Here is a 21,706-nt window from a genome sequence, read left to right as displayed (position 1 = left end):
CAATCATCACAATTAATAAATTAGCAACAGGTGTTAAAAAAGAGGAGGGTGGGGTTGAACTACAGAGGTAATTAGCATCTGTGTTTATGTTTTTCAGCCCAGCCGTATGGTAAATGCACATCTGAGTGCTTTTCTCCTGGCTATGAGCTCCTACATTAGAACTTTTATTTGTAACCCTAGTGAACACTCTCCCCCAGTATGGTCTGTGCACTGAGGTGACTACTCTGAGTTCGCTTTTTTAATTAAGGTTTTGTATTGTAACTAGTCAATGTACATTATTGGGAGAATGAATGCCAATGCCAGTGCTTTTTCTTTCTCTCCTTTATCTTTGTCAATGATTCAAAGACATGATTTATGGTTACTCTCCGTCTTTCAGGATCATCCATCAAGCAGTGGTTTCACTACAGGGCTCGAAGTTGTAAATCATGCAGAAAGCCTGTCACTCATTTCATTTAACCCTTTGAGCACAGGGAGGGGGTTGAAGGCTTCACTTACCAGAACAAGTACAAGAAGTGGTATTAAAACAGCCCATAAAATTGATGAAGTTCAGCTAATCTATACAATTAATTGCTCTGTGTAATACAATAATAATTATGAGGTGCAATAAAATACTGGGCATGACTTCACCTTCCACATTCATTCGGAGAACAGGAGAGACTCATAAAATATGTCACTTTTTGTTTTCTCTTCCCGTCTCCTTTCAGGGTTTTTTTAATGTCCATTATAGATGTGAAGAGCCGGGTTTCACTTTAGAATCAATCACAGGCTAGTTCTGATTGTGACCTTGTAGTGACTAAAGAATGAGTGCAAAAGCCCATTAGCAGCTGCTATTTTAGGCTTTGTAAATTAACAGTTCTTCTCTCTGTGTGTGTCTCTCTGTCTCTCTCCTGCACTGCTCCTCCCCCTTCTTCTTTTTCTTTTTTTTTTCTTTTCTGACGGCAAAAAAATGAAACGTGTAAGTGGCATGGGAGCTTCCACACTTAGTCTTGTTTCCCCATCTGAAGGGTCACTGACAGCTTTAGCCAGTTGGCTGATTGCCTGTTCATATGTCTCCCTGCCAGCCTTGGTTAGAATTCCCAGCTCAGATTAGCTCTTTCTTATCAAGACAAACCTTGTATCTAATCTGAGCACAAAGCCAGAAAGATTGGCAATAATTAATGGGGCTTTCATTATTAATTATTATTCTTAATAATAACAATTATATATATTTTATTATTAAAGTGTCAGAAACTTGTTATTAATGAAAATATATGTTTGGGGTCTATTTAGATTCTAAGTGACATGACGGCAATTTTGGTCCTGAATTATACATCGCTCTGTTTTGCCTATGCAAGCTGATACAAACCACGAATATATTTGAGAAAAAAGGTATATTGGTCAAAAAGCTGAAAGGTTGTAAAATATGAATGTTCCTCATCCAGGCGGTGATGCATCTCTTCTTTTTTACATGAACTCCACTTGCAATGGTATTTAAAAGCTTGGGACTTCTTCTATTCCAGCAATCTCTGCAGCTTGTCACAGAAACAAATGACACCATAGAGAACATTGTCTTACAGCACAATCACTTGCATGACCCTTAGTCTTTTACGACACTCATAATCTGAATATATATCTTGACTTATTAAGAGATCAGATCCTACCTTCCTCCTCGACTAAATACCCCTCCTTGTTTAAGGTGTGTTCTTCTCCTCCACAGGTCAGTGTTTAGTATCTAGTCACCTAACTCCAGGTGACTGAGAGCTGCAGAGCCTACAGATTAATACATTCATTCAAAATGATTTATTTTATTTTATTGTACTGAGTGCAGGCAGGGTACCCTGCAGGTTGGGCATGACAAGTAGGCAGTATCTGTGCTTGGCACAGAGAGCTAATTCCTACTAGAAAGGAGCACACCTGTCACTTCTCTGGGAATCTGGTCAGCAAAAAGAACTTTGAAAAAAGTTTTTCTGTTTATGTTTTAAAGTCTTTGTTATATGAGTGGAAAATAATTTTGAAGGCTCTTGGAATAAATGAGTCTTCATCTGATGGTCAAGAACAACTTTAATTGTTCTTGTATGAGAGACGTTTTCTTTTCTAAATATTGCCCATTTCATGTATCATTATACACTACTGCTTGTTTCATCCCACTGGGACCAAAAATCTCTGCTGTTAAAATATACTGTAAATGAATTACAGCCTGCCATTTCTCCAAGCACTTAATTAAGACTCTGATATAAAGCCATGGTATCTAATTATAGCAAGCTGTCATATAGTCACTTCTTAAAAACCTGTGTCCAGATAAGAGCTGGACACACTAGAAGTGCTTATTTAATTATAAGCGTACCATACTGACAGATTTTTTTTAAGTCTGGAGTCTAATATGACTTTTTTACTGTTGCTTTCAGTGTTCCCACCTTATACCATGAATTCCACTTCTATTTTCATTTAACCAAACAGAATTGCTGTTAGGTCCATGCAAACTTTACTAGGCTTACCTTGACAGGTAATGTAGAAGTTTTCTTCCATTTTATCTTCATGTGTTAGTTCATCCTGTTCTGTACTTTGAGCATTAGATTTGAGTGAATCTCACATCTCACAGGGAAACTCAGTCAGAACTGCTTTGCCTGCTTCAGCACCAAAACCAGTAGGAAACAGCAATCTAGCCCAGGACTGTCTGTTTCAAATCAAGACTTAGAGGGTGTGGCTACACTAGCCTCCGCCTTTCGAAGGGGGGATGCTAATGAGCCACTTTGGCAGCACATGCTAATAAGGCACTGCCATGAATATGCAGTGCCTCATTAGCATAATAGCAGCTGCACGCATTTCAACAGTGGCACTTTCGAAACTCACGCCACCAGTGTAGACAGGGGCCTTTCGGAAGGACCCCCCTGGATTTCAAAAGGCCCCTGTCTACACCCGAGGTGTGCATTTTGAAAACAACCCTTTCAAAATACATGCAGCTGCCATTATGCTAATGAAACACTGCATATTCATGGCAGCACCTCAGTAGCATCTGCCAAAGTGGCTCATTAGCATCCCCCCTTTGAAAGGTGGGGACCAGTGTACCCACAGCCAGAGAGACCAGGTGTGGTGATATGAGGTGCCACTGTCTGAGAACTATCAGGGGGTAGCCGAATTACCCTGTATCTTCAAAAACAAGAAGAAGTCCTGTGGCACCTTATAGACTAATAGATATTTTGGAGAATCTGTTAAATATCTTTTAGTTTATAAGGTGCCACAGGACTTCTTTTTGTCTGAGAACTAAACCTCACAGTGCAAACACAAAGACTTTCCCTGTCCAACATCCTCAGAAGCATTCATGTTTATTATAAAAAAGTCCTGTCTTCTCTGTTACCTCCCAGCATATCACATGGTCACTCTCACTAAAGGTAGGTCCTAAGTTTGTCTGAAATGCTCTTGAATATCAGCAGAGCTTTTGATGAACGTCATCTGAATCTCAAGCATTTAATGAACCCTGACACCAGGATAATGTCTTGCAGTTTGGTTTTGTTGCAAACATTTCACATCACTCTACCTGCTGGAAGTTCCTGTTTTGGCATTTTCTTCTGGTAAACTAAAGAATAAAAAGTAACTAATATGATAAACAATGATAGTTACATTTCCCACAACTGATCAAACACTTTTGTCATTCTCATGATCTTCCTTTACCCTCTTCACGTCTTTCCAGAAAGAGAGGTGTGATTGACTTTGTCATTGACATTAAACAGCTGTATATACTTCTAGCTGCAAAGTGCTATCTGCGGAGTTTGTTTACTCAATCTGTATTTCCAATCACTGTGGAAGGTTTACTAAAGCAGTTCATTACTGATTTATTTATGATGTATTTAGATAGCAAATATGGTTCTGTCAGCAGTTGCTGGCTAAACAGTGTTGACAGACATTAATAGCATATGGTATAGGAATGGAATTATGATCTTTAAAGAGTTTTCTGATTCTCAGCATACATTTGTAAGTTTTATTTTGCCTACATAGAGAGGCAGGGAACTTTCAAACAAGGAAACTGTTTTCTTTTTCTTTTTGTAACCTTTGGGGTTTGGTGGTGGTGACATTAAAATCTTCAGTGCTGTTTAGCTGTTCAATTTAATGGAAGACAAATTCTCCCAAAGGTTTAATTTACTCTCGCAAACTGAAATCACTGCATTCTCACCATGGGAAATGGCCTTAATTTTCCCAGCCTTCAGTATACATCAAGCATATAATTCATTTCTCCCCACTCAATACTTCCCTCATTAGAAAGCAAAGTTTTTGATATTTAAATGTTACAGAGTTTAAGTTGAGACACAGATCCTCTCAGACCCGTAAAGTGCATTTGCAGGCATGATTGCCTCTTTCTGACAGCGACAGATTTACACAGGGTTGAACAGAAAAACACTTGAATTTTTGACCTTTAATTGGCTGTTTCCTATAACACCAGCTTTTTTGTCCAATGTCAAAGAGCAAAAATAAAAAAAAAAGTGATTGTTTGCATCAAAAGGGAAGACAGGTGGTATCTCAGAGGTGATACTGTCTTTGGTCAGTTTTTATAGTTCTGAGAGTTGGGGTATTTTTAGAGAATTTTTGGATGAGGAAGGTCTTGGAGGCATGAGCAAAGGGGGAAATGGATGGCATGTATATGTCTGTTTTTCAATCACACATGAACAGGGCTGTTGTTCATACGGAAAATCATCTGAGCACTTTTGTTAGCTTAAGGATAATATCAGAAAAAAAAACCTTAGAAGGTGCTGTCTCAATTCCAAAATACCAGATCATATTCTTCTTCTCATTGAAATTGAATAAATCCAGACTAGCTCTTTCTTAGGCTATGTCTCCACTAGACACAGAAGTCAACTGCCAATATGCAATTTTAGCTATGCCAATTGCATAGCTAAAATCAGCTTATCAGCGGTCAACTTCAATGTCTGTCTATACAGAGGGAGGTGAATGGGAGCATTTCTCCGACTGACCTTCCTTTATCCTCATGGCTCACAAGGAATGGGGTCAGCTGTGACCCTGGAAAAAGACGTTTCGCACATGCGTGAAATGAAACCCCAGAAGATAGACCCTGAGCATGTCCATGTTCTGCAGTAGTGTGGTTCTAACCTTAGAATTACTCTGGGAGCATGTCTCCACTACAGGGTGGTGGATCGATGCGGCAATGATCCATCTACCAGGAGATCATTTCAGTGGGTCTCCCGAAGACCCTCTAAATCAACCATTAATCATACTGTTGTCAACACCAATCCTTCTCCTATACTCCGCCAGAATGAGAAGAGCCACTGGCGTAGAGAGGAGTTTCTTCTGTTAACTGAATGGTGTGGACCCTGCAGGAAGTAGATAAAAACCTATGTCAATTTGAGTTATATTGCAACCATAATTCAAATTGCACAGCTTTGATTGACTTGTCCTCATGGTATAGATGTGCCCTAAATTTACAATGGTACGCAACTGATCTTAAAATTTTGGACCAGTGCCTCCACCAATCAGTATCAAAGGTGTAAATTATAAGGTAAAGCAGGGCAGAGAAACAGAGAGCTAAATGTCTTCTGAGCAAATATTAGGAGCATAGTGAAAAAGGCTGGTGAATTGGAATTCTGTATTTGCAAAGAAAAGAAAGAGTTTACTGAAGTAACAGATCCAGCCCTCCAAACATGAAATAACTGGTGGTTTATATATGCTTTCAGGGAACAGGGTGTAATAGGCTAAGCAAAACAAAGCTGGAGAAAGGGTACTGCTGCTTGTAAGGAAGAATGTAAAGAAACGCAATGTAATTTTCAGGTCAGGACTAGCCTACGGTCCATTCTTATCTTGACGCATGGGTCCATGAGCTCCTGATCATTGATCCATTCACCTTCAGTGTTTTTGCAGCGTGGTTTTGGTTACTTTTTCTGACACTGCTGCTAAGGGAGTGGCTCCTTTGCTGTTTGTCAGTATGAGTATATATGCATTGATTCATTTGGCCTGGGCACAACAATAGTATGGCTTCTTAAACTAGAATTCTGGAAATACTTATAGTCAACAGAAGAAGGAGCTTTGAGGAAGCTTTGTTGATAGGACATACTTGCTGAATTGTTTGGGATCTCTACCTCTGGGTTAATCTGATGGGCCAGAGGCATTAAAGTGGTGGGTAATGGGAACAGACTGGCCAAGAGAGATGTTTCTTTTAAGTAAAATTTGTTTTGAGTAAAGGACAACAAAAACAGCAGGTTTTTCTTAGTGTTCTTCTTTTTTTTTGTGAGGCTATGACTGCACTAGAAGCCTCTGTCAACAGACATTTCTGTCAGAAGACATTTTCCGACAAAACATCTGTCAACAGAGTGCGGCCATATACTAGAGCAGATTGAAAGAGCAATCCACTCTGTCAACAGAGCGACTGGACTGTCTGGCCACTCTCTTGACAAAACAGCCAACTGGAAGCACAGCAGACAGGGCTGCCCAGTGTCCTGGACTCCCTGTCTGTTGATAGAAGCTCCCCCCCGCCCCTCGAGCATCCATACAGCTTTTTTTGTTGTTGACATAATCTGTTGACAAAGGCAGTCTTCCTCATCTTCTGTGAGAGGCAGAAGGCTGTCGGCAGAAGTGCCAAGTTTTGTTGACAGACAGTTGACAAAACATTTTGTGTGTGGACATGCGGTGAGTTTTGTTGACAAAACAATTTTTGTTTTTTGGGTTTTTTTTTCAAAAAAAAAGAAAACTCACTAGTGTAGCCGTAGCCTGAATGTTTTCAGATAGCTTGTCTTGCTTTGAAGAAATATTTACTTAAAATGTAGTCAATTAATTTTTTTTAAATCCATTCCTAGCCTCCGTTTTAGGGGAAAAGACACTTACTTATTATGAGGGAAACTGACTACACTGAGGATATAGGATGTGATGACATACAATGGCCCTGTCAAATACACAAAGTAAACAAACTGACAAAAAAGAGGAGAATTAATATCTCTTGATCTCTTGTATATACAGATCTCAAAGGACATATCTGTTCTAGAAAAACATGGATTTAGTATGCTTTAGCTCAACCTCAGATTGAACTGCAGTGTGGGGGTGAAAATAATGTACCAGATTTGGCCCAATATCTTATTCTCTGAAATGCTCTCTACCCACGTTTTCCATCAGAATTTTCAGAATTTAGATTGGGTCTTGGTTTAGATTCTTCTTTGACGCTCCAGATAGAAGGGAATTTCAGTTTCTCCAGCTAATTCCAACAAGGATTCATAGGCAAAAGATTATACACTGGCTTGCTTAATTTCACCCAGCCCTTTCCACGTTAAAGGAAACCTTCTTGATTTGATTTCTGTTCTGCAGCTTGCTCCCTTTGATTTATCTTCTGTTGTTTGTAGTTTCACTGATCACTTTCTTATTACTTTTACACTTCCATCCATTTCAGTTTGTGCTCCTTTTTGAGTGATTTCTCATACCGCCCCTGCCACCTGCTCCAATCTGATGAATTATCTGCTCAAACTGTTGATCTTGACCTGGCATCGTCTCTTCCACAGGATATAAATGATGCCACACAGATGTATAATGATGCCTTAATAAACATCCTAGGTATGGTTGCTACTCTTCAGAAGTGCAGCGTTTGCAATTCAGAATCACAATTGCATGCTGCTGAATGGGGAGCAATGAAATGGAAGGGACAGAGATTGGAACAGAGCTGATGGAGCTCTGCTTTCAATGTACATTTAATGAAGTTTGAAAATTCATAGCAATCTTCTTTCCCAAGGTCCAGCTTCTTTTCTTTTCTTTTCTTAACCTCACAAAAAAACAGCACAGGAAATCTCATCTTTTCTTTTTGAAACTCTAAACAGCTTGTTATATTTGGTGTCGTCTTCTAGGCCCATAATGGTAATAACTGGAGTTAGTCTTTCAGAAGCTCTGCAGTTGTTTGGTGGAGGTGAGATGCCCTCTGCTGCTTTACTTTTCTATGTCTAAAGCCCTTGGATGCTCTTGAATGTCTGAAGATTAGCTAAAGTCTGAGGGATACTGAACTGGGTTTATACCGATATTATTTTGTCTCAGTGCTGGATTGTAAACAACATCATTCTGCACATCCATCCAGTATTTTAGAGTCTGGAATGTTGACCCACTGGGCCACTTTGTGGACTCCTGTAAACCTTAACTCCAGTTATTATGACCAAAATATATAGCATCTTTCCACTCAGCAATGTTCTGTCATCCTCCAACCCAGCAGTGGTTACGTGATATCTATACTGACAAAGTTGTCTCTGTCATTAAATGACCTTTCTGATTATTGGATTTTTTTCCATAACTCATATTTGTTGTTTCTTGCTGAGATGCAGGAAAAATATTGTGCCTCTTCAGCTGCAGTCTCTTATTTTTACAGTGCCCCATATGATGAATTTCAGCACCTGGCTTAGGACAGGACAAGAGTTCAATTCTGGGACTGCCTGTGATCTGGATTTGTTATGACTTTTGTCTTAACCCCCTGCCTGTAAATCCCTTCTTCACACATTTCAAAAGACCCGGCCCAATATTTTTACTTAAATAATTGTTTGCTTTTTTATTGAAATTCTCATTATTTTTAATAATACCTCAGGTGCTTGGAAACCATATCTACTTCCCCTACCAGCTGGGTACTTTCCCGCTGGGCAAGGGTCAGTTTGTTTTTCCTGTGTTTCTTATGAAGCAAAATCAATCATATGAATCCCACTATTGCTAATTATTAATACGCTCCATGCTGGCCATGAGATTTGCCATCAGAAAGTACCACAACCCAGTGGATCATGCCAGGGTCTGTAGAAGGAAGGAAATGGCCGCACCTGCAGCCTCCCGTGACTTGTGTTTGATTCTGTGGAAGTGACTCATGGGAATCAGCTTCTTCAGCTATTAAAAAGACATTAATGGATTAGTTTCCCCAAATCTACAGGCCAGTGTGGTGCAAGTACTTGCAGACCACATCTGTATTAACATGTATGGATTCCCACTCTCTGCTGTGACCCTCTCCTCCCTCCTTTGCAAAGGCAGAGCATCCTGGGATTGCATCTAATAAGGTGGCCCAAGGCAGACTGATTCCCCCTGCTGTCATGATGCCAATGACTTACAAGGGGTTCTGGCAGAAGTCTGGAAGCACCAATATTCCCAGGGCTTCTAGCAACTGTTTTGAGTTCTGTGGGTTACAGGATCCGAAATTGTGGTACATCTAGTCAGGCGGGGGCGGGGGGGGGGGTGCAAACCTAATACAGAGGGAAGAATTAGTAGAATACCTCTGAAGTGAGTAGGGTACCTCTCTTCCCTTTGTCTGTAGTATCAGGCTATAACTTTCCTCTAGGGTCCTGTATGTAACCCTCTATACTTCTCCTTTGTTTCATTCCTAGATTTGTTTACTTATAAAATTTTAAGTTAACAAAAACTCTGAACATATGTTTTGGGTGGTGACAAGGGAGAAGAGTTTTAAGAGGCACCCATTGATGAAAGCTTTGACACTGACTGCAGCGAAACTTGGCCTGATTCTGATCACCTTGCTCAGGTGTGACAGTCTAACTATCCAGGCAATGCAATCTAGGCCTCAGGATTTAAAACTATATAAACTAGAGCCTATTTGGTGGGCCTGAACCTGCATGGTACTGAGTTCTTCTAACGTTTGCTAGCTCCTGTGGGAGTGCTACAAACTCAATAACTTGTCAAAGGTGATCATCCCAGTACAGGATTGGGTCCTCTGAGTATTACCTCTGTGTAAAAGGGAAAACTGGGTGACAAGTTAATTCCTTGTGTGGATGGGTGGGTGAATGGAGGGTAAAACAAATGAAGAATCAGCTCTGTTTTGGAACACATGAGTAAACAGAGAGTGAAGCCTGTCACTGTGATGGAACTTCTTACAAGCATCTTATAGACTCTGAAAGCAGTCAAGTAGCACTTTAAAGACTAACAAAATAGTTTATTAGGTGAGCTTTCGTGGGACAGACCCACTTCTTCAGACCATATCCAGACTGGAACAGACTCAATATTTAAGACACAGAGAACCAAAAACAGTAAGCAAGGAGGACAAATCAGAAAAAGATAATCAAGGTGAGCAAATCAGAGAGTGGAGGGGTGTGGGGAAGATCAAGAATTAGATTGAGTTAAGTATGCAGACGAGCCCCTATAGTGACTCAGAAAGTTCCCATCACGATTTAAATCATGTGTTAATGTTCCAAATTTGAATATAAATGTCAATTCGTCCACTTCCCTTAGTGGACGAATTGACATTTATATTCAAATTCGGAACATTAACACACGGTTTAAATCGTGATGGGAACTTTCTGAGTCACTATAGGGGCTCGTCTGCATACTTAACTCAGTCTAATTCTTGATCTTTCCCCCCACCCCTCCACTCTCTGATTTGCTCACCTTGATTATCTTTTTCTGATTTGTCCTCCTTGCTTACTGTTTTTGGTTCTCTGTGTCTTAAATATTGAGTCTGTTCCGGTCTGGATATGGTCTGAAGAAGTGGGTCTGTCCCACGAAAGCTCACCTAATAAACTATTTTGCTAGTCTTTAAATTGCTACTTGACTGCTTTTTGTTTTGATAGTGTATAGACTAGCACGGCTTACTCTCTGTTACTTATAGACTCTGCTTTTTTCTATAATACAGATTGAATTCTGACTATTGTATGTGACTCCAGGAATGACATTGTGCATGTAGAGGCCGTATGTTTTGAGGAAGATGTTTTGACCTTTCTCATCTCTGGACGGTGTTGCAAAGATGGAGTGATGTAGAACAGAGATTTTGTGACAGAGTAATAATAAGAAAGAATCTGACTGCCAGTTGCTCATTACCAGGGCTCTTCTAAATGCCAGCACCTTCTATGTTTGCCTTCAAACAATACTGAATACCTAAATCACCATAGTAAACAGATGGAAAGAGACAGAAAGGTTAAAAGTGTACTCATAATCTCTTGCTTCTCTCCCTAAACATGTTTGATAGTGATATTGTTTCTTAAAAACAATATGCCCTCATTTGTAAAGCAATATTCATGCTAAACTAGTCAGCTGTTAAATATACCCAGCCCCGTGCATTACGATGAAGCAAAACCAGAATTTCAATTATTTTCTGGACACATTTAAAATTATAATAGTTTACCAGGTTAGTGTTATAGTTCATTCAAATTACTCACAAAATATCATATCAATCTCTTGCAGCACTTATTGCTAACGTATCTGAGAAGTCAGTCCAAGTAAGACATTGGCCAGGGTAATGACCTTCATGCTGGCTTAGTGCTTTCAGGGCTATGGTTGATGGTTAGATGGCTCTGAATGCATGGATGTCTAGTGGTCAAAAGTCAGCATTTGCTGACTGTAATACTTATTCTGAGTGAAGCCAAGTACTTGTTTGGACCACCATTTTCCCCAAGATGTTCCTGAAAGGAAAACAGAGATGTAACACTTGAAAGTCTGTGTATTCTTCACCAACATCCCTTTCACACTCAGACCTTGGCATGGCATTGCAAATAAAATAGTGCACTTCTTTATGATTTGCTAGGTTGGTTTCAACCTAACAAAACAAACATGCATATGACAAAGGAATTACATCTTATCAGATCCCTCACTTTCTACTCCCATATTTTGTCTAAAGAGATTTTATAGCTAAATGATATTGCAGTCTCAATTTATCCAGCTGTGGTTAATCAGCCAAGATTTATGCATATAAATCGATAATGGCAGCTGTTGTTTAAAACAGATATCACTGTTACGGAGCTAGCTATCCAAAGCAAAAGTCAAAGAGACAAATACGTTTCAGACAAATGTAACCACATATTGATAAAGCTGTGTTAGCGTATTTTCTTAAAAAGTGGGAATGGAATGATAAAAGATCATAATCATCACTTTATAGTAAAGGACTTAAATTTTATGCCATAGGTGAGAAGCTTGTGCTTTAACAAGGACATGGGTAGACACTCTGCCTTTATTGCCAACACATTGTAAAGTGGGGCATGCAGATATCATTGTAAATTTTCAGAATGTTGTGCAAACATTAGCTAATAAATCCTTAAAACATTCCAGGCAGCTGTTCATTGCCCCATTTTACAGGTAGGGAAATAAAGTCCCAGAAAGGTTAAGGGGTTGTTTGAAAGCCTACTAAAGTGATTGGCGAAAATACTTGGAGACTTAAATGAACATTGAGTCTTTCCCAAGGCCACACAAGAAATCAGTGGCACAGCAAAGAATATAACATAGATCTTGTCTCTTATCCCCATCCAGAGCTAACAGTGCTTCCCTCCTATTAAATTTAAAATCATTTAGCTGTGTCACTGTTGCTGAAATTAGGCTACTGCATCTTAAATTTGAATTATTAATTGTTATTGTAATCAAAGATATCTCTTTCATAATCTCTATATTAAGGCACACAGTCAATTAAGGCAATGTCATGAACAGGAACAAACAACACATCCTTAAGTGCTTTCTTGAATCAGGGCCTAAATTCTTTTTCATTCCATTGGGGTCACCACCATTCTTAGCCTAGTCAGTCTGCTTTGAACATGAGAGAAGTGGCCAGACTTTTTAAAAAAATATAATAAAACAATAATTGTTAGCTTGTGTATCGTGCTTTACATGTTCAAAGCACTGTACAAGCATTAGATAATGACAGAACTAGCAATTTGCCACAGCAGAGGACCGTACCTAACCATTTAAAAAAATGTGTGTAGACTGTCATCATTGTTTTATATGCTAAATATAGGAATGTATAGAAATGTGGTTGTATGACTCTATTTTTAGAGTACACAATAGGCTTTCACATGCAGAAATCTTGACCCCATTCAGGACAATTGTTGATCTGATGCTGGACTATTGGACATAATTCTGCAGGTTTATCTCCGAAAATATTCTAACACAAAGTCCAAGCCATTTGACGTGAGTCGCAGCAGATAATATTTAGTCTGTATATGAAGAAAACCATGAATTCTGTAAAAATGATTCAAAGTTGTGTTTTTTAAACAAGATCAAAACATGCAAGTGTTCAACACATCACTTTCAGCTTCTCTCTATTTATAATTGAATCTAATATAAATGTATTCATTAGTGGAGAGCAATCTTCATGGCCATACAATAGCAAACAAATTCTTTAGCAGCATCTTTAATTATTCATTTGGCTGTACTATATTTTATGTTACTTTTCATAAATGTTAATCTTTATTATTGCCTTACCAGTAAGGAAAAAAAAAGAGAAAAAGAAATACCTGTTATTAAATGACCTATCAGGCTGACATGGATAAATGTTGGTAGCTATTTAATTGTTTCCCATCTGCAGTTTTATACAGTTTCTATCAAACTGAAGGGTAATTTTTTTAGTAGCTGCTTATTTTAAATGTACAAAACCCTTGTGTGTAATTCCATTAGCTGCCCTACAGCATTGCAATCTACAGTTTCCCTGAGGCTGTTGTGAAATATTGATGAAATCCTTGCTTTTGTGGCTTCCTCTGATACACTAAACATTTGTCTGATGTTAGTTGAACTTGAATGGATCTGTTCAGAGCTATATCAGTAGTGACTTCAAAGGCTGCAAGGCTGTTACAGATTTTTTTTTTTTTTTTTACAAACTGAAGTTTCAAAGCCTTACCATGTGGTACTTTAAAAAAAACAAAGTTCATATCAAATGAACCAAAGTGTTAGCAATACACTGGTAGGGCTCATTACAATTTCAATTTATATAGATGTATATTTTTGTGGTTCTGACTGGTAGCTTGTATCACTTTAAAAATTAGATTGGTATTTGAGAGGAAAGAAGAAGAACAATAAAAAAGAAAGGAAGAAAAAAAACGATTTGAACGTCTGATTTGAAATGTGCTTGTCTGTAAATCTACAAAGCCATCTTGCAGTGGCTAATAAAAACAACAGGTCTGAAGGATAATGGGCCAAATAAAGAAAACAGTGAGAAACAGAGAATTCAGCTCTAAATTTTCTAGGCTAAATCCATTGATGTTACCATATTGATGCATTCATGATGCCTGGGTAGAGTCCTTTCAGTCATTTGGGAACCAAGCATCATTTTCCAAAATGGCCTCCATATTTTTACCCATTGTTTCATGTCTACAAATCATACAGATCTCTAACAACCTGCTTTGCTTATAAAAATTGGCCTTAATCCAATTGCCACTGACATGAATGCCAGAACTCCCACTGATTTCAATGGTAACAGGATCAGGTCCATTTATTTAATCTATGTCAGCTATTAGGCATCAGGAATCTGGCTTTCACTCACCAAAGATGGAGAAGACAAAATTTTGTGCCTTCAGAACTGTATGCTTGTTCAGAATTCACACATGCATGAGGGAACTACTGACTCAGGAATATCAAATACCTTCAGGAGGTTTTTTTTGTTGTTTTTTTAAAGAAAGATTGGTAAATCTCTGGCCTTTGAAAGAAGCAAAGTGCTCTTAACCTGTTATAAATCATTGTATTCATGGTGAAGGCCTCCATCTATGGAAATTGGGGAGCTGACCCTAAGCATGGTTATATACTCTTGTGAAACACAGCTGGTACCTTAGTAAGAGCGACTGATCCCAGCACAGGATTGGGGTGATTTAAATTAATTCTTTCTCCTACATTGTGACAGCTGGCTATGTAAACAAGATTGCTGCACTCCCTAAAGAAAATTATTCAGGCGAGAACTCTCTGATGGCTCCATTCCCCATTATGGCTATTGGCCTTACCATTTTAATGGAAAGCACTCGTTCCTCTTCCCTCTGTTTTTCACCTGCCCTTTTGTTATTGTTTGCTATTTTATTGTTGGCTTTGCTGAAGGACTACGGATTTGTGTAACTACATTTCATAGCAAATATATTTCTAACCAATGTGATGGGTCAAAATTATGTTCAGTGGAATGTACGGTGGGCATGATCCTGTACTTCTCATCCCACTGAGAACCCTACTGAAAACAACAGGAGTAGACTGGACTAAGAACCTCTTAATAAAACTTATAGCATAACGTTATTTTTTGAACTTCCAAAATTGTTTCATTTCATCACCAGGTGCAAATAACAGTTATGCTTCAAGGAAATTATCTTTCCATGTTAAATCTCATTCATGGCATATGCCACTTCAAGAGGGACTGACACGCTGTGGTACAAGTGTCCCTCATCCACAAGGTTTGGAAGTTATATCATCTGCTTCTTCCCAGGGCCCCAAAGCTCTCTCTCTTTCCGAGGTGAGCATTCCATGGAAACTGATGTGGATCATGTGGTGTGTCCTGCGCTCCCTATCCCCATCCTCTTGCTTTTATCCTGAGAGGTGATACGGCTCTCAACTTGACTTACTACCAGAGTATGATTATATTTGAATGTAAGGGACTGAAAAGAAGTTCCTCCCACGATCCATGTGTTTTCCATGAGCTGGAGACAGGGGAAAGTCATCATATGGAATGAAATTACGCAAATGAAAGTAGAATATTAGGCAACTGTGACTGTGAGGTTTGTTAGACTATAAAACATCATCACAAGAATGATGGAAACACCCCCATCAATGAGCCATTTAAAACTGAGTTGGGAACCACTGATTAACATTATTTCTGATAGAAAACTAATAATAAATCCCACATGTCCATCATGGTTTGCTTGGCCCTTAGGGAAAAGCCAGCTCATTCAGAATTTCCTCAAGATGCCAAGAATGTGAAAAACCTCTCCACAGAAGTCCTAGAATAGAATATATAGGCAACAATTGTGCACTGTTAAGGAGGCTGGACTAGATAATCTAGGTGGTGTTGACTACTCCTAATTCTTATGGTTCTGTTATAGGCAAAGGGCCATCTCTCCCCTTAATGGAAAAGTGCTAGCAAATGTAGTAGAGAAAGATTTTCATCCTATAAATTGTCCGATCATTTTATATTTAATAAAAAGCAGTACATCCCTCCTATAGAATTGTGTGTGACTCCCTAAACAAACCCCCAAAACTGTACCAGTCCCTGTGAGATTGCAAATTCCATAAACTTGGAGTTTTTTCTAATGAAATTGATTACATTTCTATAGGGCCCCACTGATTTCAATTCTATTAAATTCCAAAAAGGCTTTTACTGCAGGTCTATACGGTAGAGTAAGGATGGGGTTTTCTGCCAGTGCCAATTTATCTTTTTAGTTGTTTTGCAAACTGGGATGAATCTTCAGCCATGAACTTAGAAAAAGAGCCAGGTTAGGATTTGTCTTTGGATAGCTAATGCAGTTAGACATTTTTGAGAAAAAGCAATGAGAAGTGGTCATTATCCATTATCTGCATGAAATATTTCAGAGAAAGAAACCACTGTTGCCAAAATGAAAAGATGTTTGAGTTCAAGCCAGACAAGAAGGAAACAAGATCACCTTATAGTACTGTGAGATCTCTGTACTAATGATGTTATTTCAAGTGAAATTGGAATACATGTATGAAAAAGTACAGATGGTGTATGGGTTTTAGGTGGATTAACAACATTGTTCTGGACAATGATTCACTGTCCCTTTTCTTGGCAAAAAATAAATTTTCCAGTCTTGGAAAGAAATGTGTGTATTGTAAGAAATGTTTCTTTATGTGGAAGAAAAAGCTTATTTGACTGAAAATAGCTTTTTCTGGTAGAAAAATTAAAAGTAAAAATGCAATATAATTTAAGTGTGTATAAATGTTCAAACCCTACTGGTCCAAGTTCAGAAGTGATGTGTAATGTGATACAATTTACATGTTAAATTCAACAAAATTTACTAAGTGTAAATTTGGCCCAGTGTTGACTGTATGTGGGCAGAAGTTGCAAGATAGTTCTATGTTGTTTTTGAGGGGGTCACAAAAATGCATGTTAATTTTTCAAGTAGCAGTACCCATTTTGGTAATATTGGTCAAGTTTTTTTATGTTAGCACCTACACTGAAAGTGGCTGTATGACACTACAGGGCTACGTCTACACGTGCAGCCAACATCGAAATAGCTTATTTCGATGTTGCGACATCGAAATAGTCTATTTCAATGAATAACGTCTACACGTCCTCCAGGGCCAGCAATGTCGATGTTCAACTTCGACGTTGCTCAGCCCAACATCGAAATAGGCGCAGCGAGGGAACGTCTACACATCAAAGTAGCACACATTGAAATAGGGATGCCAGGCACAGCTGCAGACAGGGTCACAGGGCGGACTCAACAGCAAGCCGCGCCCTTAAAGGGCCTCTCCCAGACACAGTTGCACTAAACAACACAAGATACACAGAGCTGACAACTGGTTGCAGACCCTGTGCCTGCAGCATAGATCCCCAGCTGCCGCAGAAGCAGCCAGAAGCCCTGGGCTAAGGGCTGCTGCCCACGGTGACCATAGAGCCCCGCAGGGGCTGGAGAGAGAGCATCTCTCAACCCCCCAGCTGATGGCCGCCATGGAGGACCCAGCAATTTCGACGTTGTGGGACGCGGATCGTCTACACGGTCCCTACTTCGACGTTGAACGTCGAAGTAGGGCGCTATTCCTATCTCCTCATGAGGTTAGCGACTTCGACGTCTCGCTGCCTAACGTCGAAGTTGGTGCCGCTACTTCGAAGTAGCGTGCACGTGTAGACGCAGCTCAGGTGAAGTATATTTGTTGACTTAAATAGAGAGGGACAAACCTGTTTCTACAGCCTTACACAAATCCTCACCCAAAGGTCAAAGCTAAAATGCCAAACCATTTTATTTTTCTGAAAAATGAAAAAAGTGCATTTTTCCTTTTTTCCCGTCTTCCTCTCTCCCCCTCTGTTCTCATCAGGGTTTTCACAAAATCGCTGCACTTCCAGGATCCAGCCAGAAATGCAAGCATCTAAATTGTACAAGACAGAGGGCTTGTCAAAATGGAAAAATTATTCCACTTGATCTATGCCTGTATAACTCCCCCATGTGGACACTGTTTTGGAACAAAAGTGTCTTTATTATAGAATAATTACTCAGATTCCAAAGAAATAGTGAAGAACTTAAACAAACAAACAAACAAAACACAGTGCTGTTTTCTAAAGTTTTGAAATTTCCCGCCATTACCTAAAACACCTTTTTCTACCCATAACATTGCTATAATTTTTAAGATCCAATATCCTGGGATCTACCAGGACTAAAAGCAGTGCTGTTTTTTGCTGGTACCAGCATCTTGGCAGTCACAGCCAGGGGAACCCTGGCCAAGGGGTGAGAGGACATGAGGAGGACCCCCCCCAACAGCCCCGGGGTGGGGAGGCAGCTGGGGCATGGAGCCTCATTGGCAGCCCCAGCCATAGAAACTCTGCAAGGTGGGAAAGGTGAGGAGCCAGCTGAGTGCCAGCATCTTTTTCTTTTTCTTTTTCTTTTTCTTTTTCTTTTTCTTTTTACAAGAAATGCACTGACTAAAAGTAAATGCTGCATTTAATTTTCTAGTTTCAATCTCGGCTGCAAGATTGGGTATGTGTACAATGCAGCATTATTTCAAAATAACCTATTCTGGAAGAGATTTTTCCAAAATAGCTTATTTTGAAATAACACAGCTACATACAAAATGCATTTAAAAATAGCCCTGAGTCATTTCAAAATAGAGCATCTGTATGCAATAAAGCCTATTTTGAAATAGAGCCCTTGTACACACTCTGGATTATTTTGAAATAGGATCTACTTCCTGTCTACACAGTCCCTAGTTCAAAGTAGCTATTTAGAAATAGGCAGTATTCCTCATGGAATGAGGTTTGCCTATTTCAAAATAAGCCAACTGCTGTTTTGAAATAATTATTTCTAAAGAGCGGTTGTGTTATGTAGACACTAGCAGTTATTTATAAAAAGTGGCTGTTATTTCAAAATAACTTTGTTGTGTAGACATAGCCATACTGCGTTTTAACCCTGCACTTGTTTAGGATGGCATATCACCCATTTCATACCTTTGACGTGACTGATTTAACTGTGGTAATGGTTTAATTAGGATAGAGTAATTTCACAACTTGGGAGTGCAAGGGGGGATGCTGATCTAGCTGGCAGCTAAAGGTCAGTTGTTTGAACTGCTCAGAAGTTTGGAAAAGTAACGTTAAGTTCAGGAAAGAGAAGAGTACGAACAGGGGAAAAGTGAAGCCAGTGACAGTCCCTGGTACATGTAGTTTATCATGTGGGTCTGCAATTTACTACATGGACATTACAACCATGTGTAAGAAATTATGTATGTAAAATAATTGTGTGTGAATACGTTTAGTGAAATGCACTTAAGAAAATATGATACAATCAAAATATCTTTCTAAATCATTGTGACTGTTGCTTCTGTTAACTAAGCATTTAAATAAAATAAAATAATCTGCTTTGTATACAAAACATTATATGTGGTGACACCTCACCAGAATAATCATTGATAGATGGATATGTGCATTCATTCTACACCCAGACTGCCTGCTTTCAGGAGTTCTTCACTGTTTATACAAAATGCCTAAACCAAATGAAATCATGGTTTAGAATGTCTGATATCAAGATGTGTTTTTAAACCTGCCCAGAATCTTTAACTGTTGTTAAAAATGGACTTGGCTGATGGTTTTGTGAATTTTTGATGGTGCCTTCTCATAACTTTACCATGTTGTTTCATTAGATTGTGTATTGTACAAACAAACAAACAAAGGAAAAGGAGGAAAGAGGACTTCTCAGCAGGAGTTATTCTTCTATACAGGTTACAGTAAACGCGTCAATGCCAAATTAAGCAGCAAACTTTCTCTGTATTGTGTAGGATGTGTAGCTGTCTGTACTTTTGCATTTCCTAGTAAATGTATTTAGAAGGACAGAGAATATTGTGAAAGAGAGACTACATTACTTACCTTCTAAAGGAAAACTTCCTTATTTCCTGGAAAGGGGGCTCATGGAATTCAAGTGGTTGATATAAAAACAGGGAATCAACTCAACACCAATTTGGAACTGGGAACTCAGTGGCTGAGTGCCTTTCTTCTGATTCCTTCATTCATTTCCCTCGTCATTTTTGTTTGCTCATTACAATATGCATGGCATTGTAATACATGTTGGCATGAGTCCAATGTTGCTACCTAAACTATACAGTATCTCTGACACCACAAGAACAGTGTCAGCCTTGCTCATCAGTTCATTCTGTTTGTTTAACAAGAATGCTATTCATGATGCACAGCAATGCTCGCCTCTCTGCACACACTCAGAAGGGAGGTTGTGACAAATATCACCTAGTCACTAGAACAGCGGTAGGAGATGGAACACCTGGATTCCAGTCCCAGATCTACCTTTGACTTCCTGTCCGTCCCTGAACAAGTCATTTAATGTTCCTGTACCTCAGTCTTCCCATCTGCAAATAGGGTAATAATATATTCTGTACCTCACACAGACATTAAGCAACTTATTTATTAAATGTTTGACAAGCATTTTGTAATCCTTAGTTGAAAGCACCCATTTGCATGCACAGTATTATCATTATGATATGTAGTATTGTTGCTTTATCACATTATACATGGCACACATTCATTCGTTACTGCTGTTCTCTTTATCGTTTGAGAAGCTCTCCAGTTTCACATCCCCATGCAACAATCAGCTAAAGAGAGCTAGAAGAATGATGTAATCACTATTCTTCCTGGAATTTCGTGAATAATTTACAACAAAGAATGTATCCACTGAATTTAATCTCTTTTTGTATTCATGGAATAGCCACTAGGAGATCGTAGTTTTTCTGACTTACTTGTAATTCAGGTTTATCGAACAAACTGGGTTTTCTTTAAATGTTTTTCTTCTAAGGATTGATTGCAAATATTTCTCTGTTACTGTAAAATATTCAGTGGGTGATTCTGAATCTCATCTATGCTGTTTGATTGGGAGAGCAGGTTGGAAAATTGAAGTAAGTTGAAATTCTGAAAAATAGTTTGTGGGAAGTTTTGTCTCTATTTTTCTCAGCACTTTGAATGTTTCCAAATTTTCTGACTAGCGCTATTGATTGATCAAAGTGGTGTGATTTTTGCAGTAATGATAGTGTCGGTGTTCAAAAGTCATGGGTGAGAGCCCCATAAAAGCCCTGAGATTGGTTCAAAAGTCATGGGATTTTAAACACATAATAAGTATTGGTCTCTTTTCTTTTGTCTTTTTTATTCCCTAGCCTTGAAGAGTCATGTTTCTCAAACGTTTCTTAAGTATCATGAAGGCCAAATCTTTTTTCTTTTTAAGTTACAGATTTGATTATTATATTATCACATTACTCCATAAGTTGGTTGTTAAGAGAAACACCAAATATCATTTGGCACACAATGAAATCATTCCAGCTGGCCACATTGTTTGTGTTTCCTGGTTAACTGTACACAGGTGTCTGTTGTGTGTGAAGGGTTGTGCCTGTGAATTTAAAGACTGGCTTCCATGAATGTTTGTATCAGTAAACGATGGTCAATGGAATGGCTACTTATAGTAAAAACAAGGGAAGTATGAGCACTTCCAAAGCATGTTAATTTCAAATTTTTGGGAGGAGAAGTGTTCACGCTGTTTCTATCCTCTTGCACTTCCTTCCCATTGGAATCCCAGGATGAAATCCAGGTGCTATTGAGTCAGTGGGAGTTTTGCCATTGACTTCCCTGAGATCAGGGACTTACCCTAAGCCTGATTCTCCTTTCCCTTCTATCAGTTTCATACCATCTTAGTTCCATTTATGTCAGTGCACTCCTGATTTAGTGCCATGAGAAAAAAAAATGAACTCCTTTATTAATTTTAAAATTTGTTGATCCACCAATATCACATTTATTGTATTAATTAAAATAGTTCATTTGTTACATAAAACCACTCTGGACTTGCTTTACTTTTTTAGTTTGATAATTAATATTGCTCTATCTCAGCCATAT

The 21,706-nt window shown here is 38.8% G+C and overlaps 1 protein-coding gene across 1 annotated transcript in view; it reads left to right on the top strand.

The window, feature by feature from the left end:
- The window catches only part of TSHZ2 (teashirt zinc finger homeobox 2), a 300,004-nt gene that overhangs the window by 165,197 nt on the left and 113,101 nt on the right, over nucleotides 1–21,706 (top strand). The gene's annotated exons all lie outside the window — the stretch shown is intronic.

The sequence above is a fragment of the Carettochelys insculpta genome, chromosome 17, assembly GCF_033958435.1.
Source record: "Carettochelys insculpta isolate YL-2023 chromosome 17, ASM3395843v1, whole genome shotgun sequence".
Lineage (NCBI taxonomy): Eukaryota > Metazoa > Chordata > Testudines > Carettochelyidae > Carettochelys > Carettochelys insculpta.
Note: the sequence above shows the minus strand (reverse complement) of the source record. Positions and strands in the feature narration are given on the sequence as shown.